Below are 8,293 nucleotides of genomic sequence, written 5' to 3' on the forward strand. Positions count from 1 at the left end.
TCCAATCTATATAATATTTCTTTTCTTTCTGATTTTAACTGTAACTGACAAATTCTGAGTTTCTTAATTTTATTATCTCTGTAAAAAGACAAGCAAGAGAAAACCTATTAAGATATTTATTCATCTTCTTCCTTTTGACTGAAATGTCTTTTCACTTTCAATTTACTTCTTGGAGAACAATCTTTAGTGTAGAAAGACTGTAGTTTTGGTCACAGTACTAGATTTGTACATGAAAAGGAGTTTGTACAACAAAATTTTCTCAATGAGATCACTGGTTTCAGAATTTTAAAACATCCTTTACAAATTTGATTTGAATTATATACACATATGTAAAGGATTTTTGCATGAAACTTTTGTGATTTTTTAGTTAGTTCATGACAGAAGCTGCATCCAGTGAAAGCCACATTCTTCAGAGAAACACAGACTGTTTCCACCTTCTTGATTTCCCCTCCCTTCTCTGCTCCTCAAAAAGCATAAAGATTAGTGGAAAAATCTCATCAGAATCTCCAAAGTGGATAGTCACTAAATCAAACAACATCAACACTTTGAGAAATATTATTTTCAGAATTTTATTTTGCCAAATGTTCTTTCTTCAACATTCCTCAGCAACCACTTCACTGGAACAGGCCGAGGGAGCAGAAGTGAAGCTGTCCACCTCCTGCACCTCTTTCCCTCTCCCCACTGGGATTGCCCATGGCCATCACAATCTCATCCAACCATTCCCACCAGCTGTCCCACCACCAACATGACCAAGCCTTTGCGTTATTCCAAACCATCAGCCCCCGAGTGCAGTGACATTACTGCCTGGGTTCCAGATTCTGGGTTCCTGATGTCCTAGGTAGACATAACCTTATTTTTCTTGGTTTCTCCAAGCTATTAACATTTTCTTGTCAGAGCCCTGCCAGCCCCTGTATCTTATCAGGTCGTGTAGTGTCATGGTTTTATGATTTTTGGTTACTGGTATTCCACATCATAACATCATGTAGTGTATGTACCCGGTTCTCAGAAGAGAAGAACTACTACATTCCCCAGTCAACTTTGCTGCCCTGTTACCATTTTCCGGTCAGAGGGAAAGATAAAAACTCTCATATCATGAGACCTGTCTCTCTTCTCGTCCCGTCTCTCATCCCAGCAGCATCTCCCTCTCCAGCCATCTCACCATCGGTATTAGAGTAAGGGCTACCTTAATTTTGGACACTCTCTCTCATTTTATTGGATTTATTAGCTTAAACTGTAATTATATTGTATTATATTGTGTTATTTTGCATTCCGATATCTTATTTAGTAAATTAGTTTGTTCCTCCTCAGATTGTTGCTGCTGTTTTGTTCTTAGGCCCATCTCCCTACCTTTTTTTCCCTTTTCCCTTTCCCGGGGCATAGGTCCATGTGTCCCCTGCCCCATTTGTCATGGAACCGGGCCAAACAGCCCTTCAACCATTGACATGTGACTACACAAAAATACCCGCTTCCAACATTAATGAGCAGCTTGTGGAAGAGATTACTAAGAAGACTATGGTCCCTTTTTTCTGTTTACATACAAAAGTATGAGTCTGTTTTATCATTCATCTGCCTTTATTTGACTTTTTCCTGAAGTGAGTTATGTATGAAGACATACTACTAAGCAAACAGTATGTTCATTGTGTTGTTGCAGGGATAGCCATCTTATTTCTTTATTTACTATTTACTACACTTTATTATTTACTAAGAAAAAACATCATTTGGAACTTGAGAAAATAAGCTTTGTGAAAAATATACAAATGTGGATATTCAGTCTCTGAACTCTTTCATTTGTATATTAAAGTGGTAACATTTCCAGGTGTTCTTTACACTAGAATGAAATTAACAGGTTTCACATGTCTGCAAAATACTGATAGGCAACAAAACATGTTTTGATATTTTCTCCGAAAGCAGAGTTCTGACCAAAGCCAAGTGCGATGTTATTTCCCCAAATCCCTGGCAAATATCAGGTAAAATATGTTTGAACACAGAGATTCATTGTAGCAACATGCATTTGGTCTGGAACATTCTCATGCTGAGTACTTTTTGCAGTATTTCTCAGCTGCTAGTTTTATGAATTTCTTCCAGCTGGGGCTGGACTTTGGTGATTGACAAGCACCTCATCCCAACTCAGTGTCGGTCTGCAACCAGAAAGGGAAACAAAATGCAGAATGTAACTTGTCTCCTCTTCCAGTTTCCTCTGTCAGTTTATCATTACTCCTGTTCCTGTCTATTTAAAAAAAAAAAATAGTTGGCATCACTGGGCAGTTTTTTCTCACTTGTGGTTCATTAACTAGTGACAGCCTATGTAACAGGAAAAAAAAAACAGACATAGAATTCCTATGCGGTTGCCTATTTGCCAACAGACAGAAAGTGACCTTGTCTCCTACTATCAAGAATCCCAGTTTTACATGTGAGCTTAAAACATTTTGGCACTCTTCCACTGTCCCATCAAATGACAAGGGTTTCTTCAAGAAAGGAAGCCCTTCATTAGGAAAGACTGACAAACACCAGCCTAGAAGCAAACCAGAATACAAACACCAGGGTGGTAGATGATTCACAGATACAATTATAAAGGGTAGTTCTAAAAGTACAAAAAGTTTACTATCCAAATTTAATCACCTATTTTCCTCATCACTTAGCATCCTTGAACACGAAAGACTTCCTGTACTTCCTCTTCTACCACAAATGCAGATGATAAATTGCATTATTACTCTACTTTTTCTAGAGGCCATTAAGGGAATCAAAGCAAAAACTTTGCAATTCATCAAAACCTTAAGTTGCAGCAGTTACAGTGGAAGGGGAGGGCATGGGAATCAATACGTTTTTCACTTGTGTAAGCATTTTAATGTACTGTGAAAATTAGCTTGTAAGATTTTATGTTGCCATTTTCACCAATGTTTTGCAACTCCAGGATGAAAACCAAGAGTAGGACAAGCTCTAAATTGTAGAGTGTAGCAAACATTAAACATTTTTCTACTGCTTCAATTTCTTTACATTTATACTGTGCAAGTGGTGGATTCAGACATAATAAATTTGAATGATGCCTGGCTATTTTAATAGTCATGTCCCTCTCACCTTAGCTCTGGACTAAAGAAATCTTAATTTGTTTAATGAGATCTTGGAAAAGCCTTACCTGTGATCAAAGTTATTTCCTTCAAAAGCCGTAAATTCCAGGAGCGCTCAATTAAGGAAATTTATACATTTATGTTTAAAGCGATCTTCTCTTGCTTTAGTACTTTGTCCTGTCACTCCTGTCCTTGTGAAACTGTATAAATGTGTATTAAAATGAGAAAACTAAAACATGTTGTATTCTCTCCACCAGTGGAAGAAATCTTCTGAAGATTTAATTTTATCTATTCAAGGGAAACTCAGACGTCACTCAGCCATTGATTAGCAAAAACAGTCCGTGGCCCCACGACATATGCCTTGTCTTAGAAACTTTGCCAGATGATTTTCTGAACTCTGTTCTCTGAACTGCAGGGAATGATTAACAGTTCATGTAAGTGTGAAAGAAATGTAGCATAAAGTGGCCTTAACTTTCTAGTTCCAGTATATCACAGAAATATCCAAGAGCACTAGTTTTCCACACATACCAGTATCCAGGGGCCTGTACAACATTTTAAAATGGGTTTACGTAGAAACAAAATATCTGGAGGTATGGAAATGTACCATAGTCACGCTGTTGCCTCAGTCTCATTTTTTGGTGAGACATTGGCATGTTTGTGTGTGAATCTCTTTGGATGACTGAAACTCTCAACTTACCATTGGAAATAAGAAATGCAGGGAAGCATGCATCTGGCAGGCCTTGAAAAATTTGATCTAAGGCTCGATTTGAGCCACTCTACATGGAAAACTAAGCTCCTCAGTGCACTGAGAAGTTCAGGGAAAATAAACACTGATGGAGTCACCAGGGATGCTTAGAGGACAATTGGATTTCTACAGGACAGCTTAGAGAACTGTGGTCTACTTTGTCTTTCCACCAAGACCATGCTGTTGTCATCTAGTGACATGTGAAATGTCCTAACACCTGGCATGAGACACCGGTCCCCAGACCTGCCATGAAAAGGTTATCAATTGATCACTGCCAACTATTATGAGACTGTGAGGGAAATGAAGTCTAAAAGAGAAATTTTGTACTATCATCTTATTTATGAAGTAGTGTCTGCTGTTGCAATAAGGTAAATCACTAAAAGCACTAACAGAATGAAATTCCAAGATTTTTAAGGTTTATTTAGTTCTGTGTCCGTGTACAGAAGAATTCGTTTGTTTTCAGTCACCTGGATAGTGTATATTTAAAGGCATAAAGAAAGTGTGGACACAGGCTAGGGGGAAAGGATTAACTATCCCTAGATCCAGTACTTTAAACTTTGTTTATTTAGTTTGTATGCTGTGGCATGTATTTACTGTTAAGATAAAGAGTACAATACAAAACTGCTAGAGAAGATTTGCAAATATTTCTGTTGGTTAAACCCTTTAAAATGCATGTGAGTATATATCTTAATGAATTCAGGACACTAATATTTGTTACAGGATTTGTTTGGTCTTGTTTGCTTTTTCTTAATGAAGAAAAGGCACATTATGACTGCATATTAACAGTTACCTGAGCAAGGTTTAAACAAAAACATTTGCTGGTGCTAGTTTTTTCCTCATCTACAAATATTGGATTAGTGAGCAACTTACATTATAGTACAGTGTAATCATTGAAAGGATTAATTTAGCACTTGCTCCAATTTCAGGATCAATTAAGTTTGAGCTATAGTGTGAGCAGCATTGAAATTCATGCCATACATACTGGAACTGCATAGGAGGCTTGAGGATCAGTTGCGGAAATACAGTTTTCCAAGAAAGTAATAAACTAGAAGCTGGAAAGTTGGAAGTCTTGTCAGCACAGCAGAGTCCCCCTTTTGTAGCCTGTAGTGTTAGCAGAGCAAGCACTGCCCACATTTCCTTTAAAAATGAGCCATCCTTCTTAGGCTGGCCGACTTCTGCAGGAATTGGAATGAATTTATGTCCAGCATAGCTCCAAGATGGACAAAAATGCTAAATGTTACCTCTAGAACTTCCTTTTTTTTTATTAAGAAAAAGGGTATTTGACTTTAAATACCTTGCTAATAGAAGCAGACAGGACAAAGAAACATAGTGTTAAGCCAACCCCAAGGAATCTCGCTGGACCCCATTAAGAACTAGTAAAATGGAAGCGGTTTGAAACCATCTTTGACTCCAACAGTTCCATATCTGCTGAGGAAAAAGAAGGCTTCCCAAGTCCAAGCTGGATTTTCTAGATGGTTACTTTTCCAAGATGCGTGTACAATGACCAGAAGATGACAGTCACTCTGGTGACAACCGGAAGAACTTGGGTTCTCTGAACTAAAATCCTCCAGCAAAATAGATGTCTCTGAGAGTCAGGATCTACATGAGCGGGCAGCAGTGTTTTGTTACTGTTAATAGTATTTTCATGGCAATATGTGCTACATGCAGTTTTCAGTCAGGAGGTGATTTCCACTTCTGGACACCATACTTGGAAGCCTGATGGCATTTGGGCATCTTTGCTGGGAGAGGTCTATAGCTACTTTTTTAGATGGTCACTCACTTCTGTGTTAGTCACTGTTACCAAGTACCTAAACTCTTTCTCTAATCCACCACACTTTGAAAGTTGCTTTTACATTTAAAACCAACTTCCCTGCTTTCTGATAGAGATACTTTCTACCTTTCAGATATTTCACTAAAAGAAATAATTGTTAAGGTATATGGAATATTTATAGTCCTCTTAAAGGGAACACTCTCTCAGTGAATTTCCCTTACACATTTTCCTTCCTTTTTTTAAGTAGCTCTATTAAGTCAGTGTCTGATTAGGGTATTCCTTGGCACTTTTATTTCACAGTTCAGTTCACTAAGCAGCTGTGTTTGACTTACTAGTGTTAACTAGAAAGCAAAATATTCAATGTCACTTGCACTAGAAGTCACAAGATAGACACAATGACTTACTTTCTGTGACCGTCGGCTCAAATTCCCATCCTGTGCAGCCTTTCTGGAGAACAGGCCTGCAGTCGGCCTAACTTCACCAGGACTGAGAAGCAGGATACTGTGACTGAAGTAGATGTTGCTCTGAATTCCTTCTTCTCCTGCCGAGTTGCACTTCACTAAAATTTATCATGAAAGACTACTACCTGCAAAATTGTTAAAAATATGATGAAGAAACAACAGATCAGCAACTTTCAGTGTGTAAAATGCACCAGGGATTAAGATGCAGTTTATAATAACTAGATATAAGAGGATTTACCGGACATTAAAGTTTTGAAATAGTCTGTGGAGGCTTACGCACAAAAGTAGCCTTCTTCTTTTCCTGTATCACCACTGACCATGCTACAAGAAATTAGAAACTTCTTTTAGGCTAGAAGTGTTCTAGGCCAAGCAGGCCTGGACAATACATAATCTGTAATTTTCATCTTTAAATAAATGATGATTTACACTACCAGACTAACTGTAATTGTTATTGAGACAACAGTTTCAATACTTTTGTCTCTATTTTCAACAATAGTCTGAGAAAATAATCACTTTTTGAAGACAGCAAGTTATGAAATGAAAATAGAGTTGGTCATACAGTACATACTTCTGTCATTAAAGGCAACTGAAGTAGTTGTGCTGACAAATCAGGAATAAAATATTTCCTGTTAACACAGAGTTAACAATGACCGATTTGCTAGGTCAGTGGAATAAAGGCCTCTGCTTGATATCCAGGTGTTCTCCAAGATAAACTTGGGGTCTATAGCTTTCTAGGCATTGAGATTCTGGTCCTTGAAGAACTCATCAGAGGACTAAGTAAGAGGATGAATTCAGCTTTTCCCTTGAACTATACTGATCCAAGTGAACAGGACCAAAAATGGAGACCATAACACTGATAGAATGAAGGCCACTTCCCTAAGCAGTGAAGACCCTAAAAACTCATCTCCCATCACAGAGAATTGTCACATTTTCTCTATGAATGCTACATAGATTGCATTCATAGATGGTCTATCCTCTGCCAGCTTGTACAATTCACTTCATTTGACCAAGCAATGGTGTGGTGCATCTCTCATTTAAGTTAGCAGAGGAATCAAGACGAAGTTCTGGAAATTCAGGCAGAAGGCACCACACCACGCACCACATGAAGAGCACAGAGAAATTGGCCTTCATCTAGCCACACTTCTGACAGTTTCCCTGTTTTCAGCACTGAACTGTAAATACATATTATTAAACTGGTGTACTGCATGGCATAAGTATTCCAAAAAAACATTTTCCAGTTCTCCAGAAGTGTAGCCGGCACAACTGCTTAAAGATATGATACACTAGTTGGCATTTTTAAGTGCATACATGAGTTATTGACAAGTAAATCAAGCTTATGCATACCAAATTCCTCACATGGCTCTTTGTGTGGTGGGACATATGGCTTGGCCATGCTTGGAGGCTTTTTTTGCCTCAGGTTGAGCCAGGGGAGATTCAAGTTGGATGGCAGTAAAAACTTCTCTGAAAGAGTGGTCAGGCGCTGGAATGGGCTGCCCAGGTAGGTGGTGGAGTTGCCATCCTTGAAGGTGTTCAAGAAACATTTAAATGTTGTATTGAGGGACATGATTTAGTGGGAAACATTGGTGAGAGGTGGATTGTTAGAGTGGCTGATCTCGGAGGTTTTGTCCAACGTTGATGATTCTATGATTCTATAAATAAATAAAAATATTCTTTAAAATGATGTAGTTTAATGACTGTTTTTTGTATGTTAGCATCACAGTTTTGGCAGCCAGGGTTTCAGGGATGGTCTCTGTCGGAGGAATCACAGAATGATAGAATAAGGTTGGAAAATACATCTAAGATCATCTAGTCCAACCATCGACCCATCACCACTATCCCCACTAAACCACATCCCTTAGGGCCACTTCTACGCAGTTCTTGAGCACCCTCAGGGACAGTGAGTTCATCGCCTCCCTGGGCAGCCTGTTCCACTGATTTTCCTTAATATCTAACCTGAACATCCCCTGGTGCAACTTGAGACTATTTACCTTTCATCCTATTGTTAGTTACCTTGGAAAAGAGGCCAAAAGAGGAGATCATGGCCTGTCCTGTGCTAAACAGCCACTTCCAGCTGGCCCTGCAGTGGAGTGGGAGGTTATCCCCCTGCCTTTATCTCAACCCGTGAGCTTTTTCACCTTATTTTCTGTGTCTGTCCCATGAGGAGGGGGAGTGGGACAGCAGCTGAGTGGATGCCTGGCATCTGGCCAAGATAACTCATCCCACTCTGGTATCAGAAATAACTGTGAAAAAT

The 8,293-nt window shown here is 38.8% G+C and overlaps 1 long non-coding RNA gene across 1 annotated transcript; it reads right to left on the reverse strand.

Annotated features, from left to right (window-relative positions):
* Positions 1,575-6,367, reverse strand: LOC110392726. The gene is made up of 4 exons (XR_002434588.1): positions 6,281-6,367; positions 5,986-6,167; positions 3,134-3,265; positions 1,575-2,227 (listed from the first exon to the last, which is right to left on the reverse strand). It is a non-coding gene; the product is annotated as an uncharacterized LOC110392726 (long non-coding RNA).

The sequence above is a fragment of the Numida meleagris genome, chromosome 1, assembly GCF_002078875.1.
Source record: "Numida meleagris isolate 19003 breed g44 Domestic line chromosome 1, NumMel1.0, whole genome shotgun sequence".
NCBI lineage: Eukaryota > Metazoa > Chordata > Aves > Galliformes > Numididae > Numida > Numida meleagris.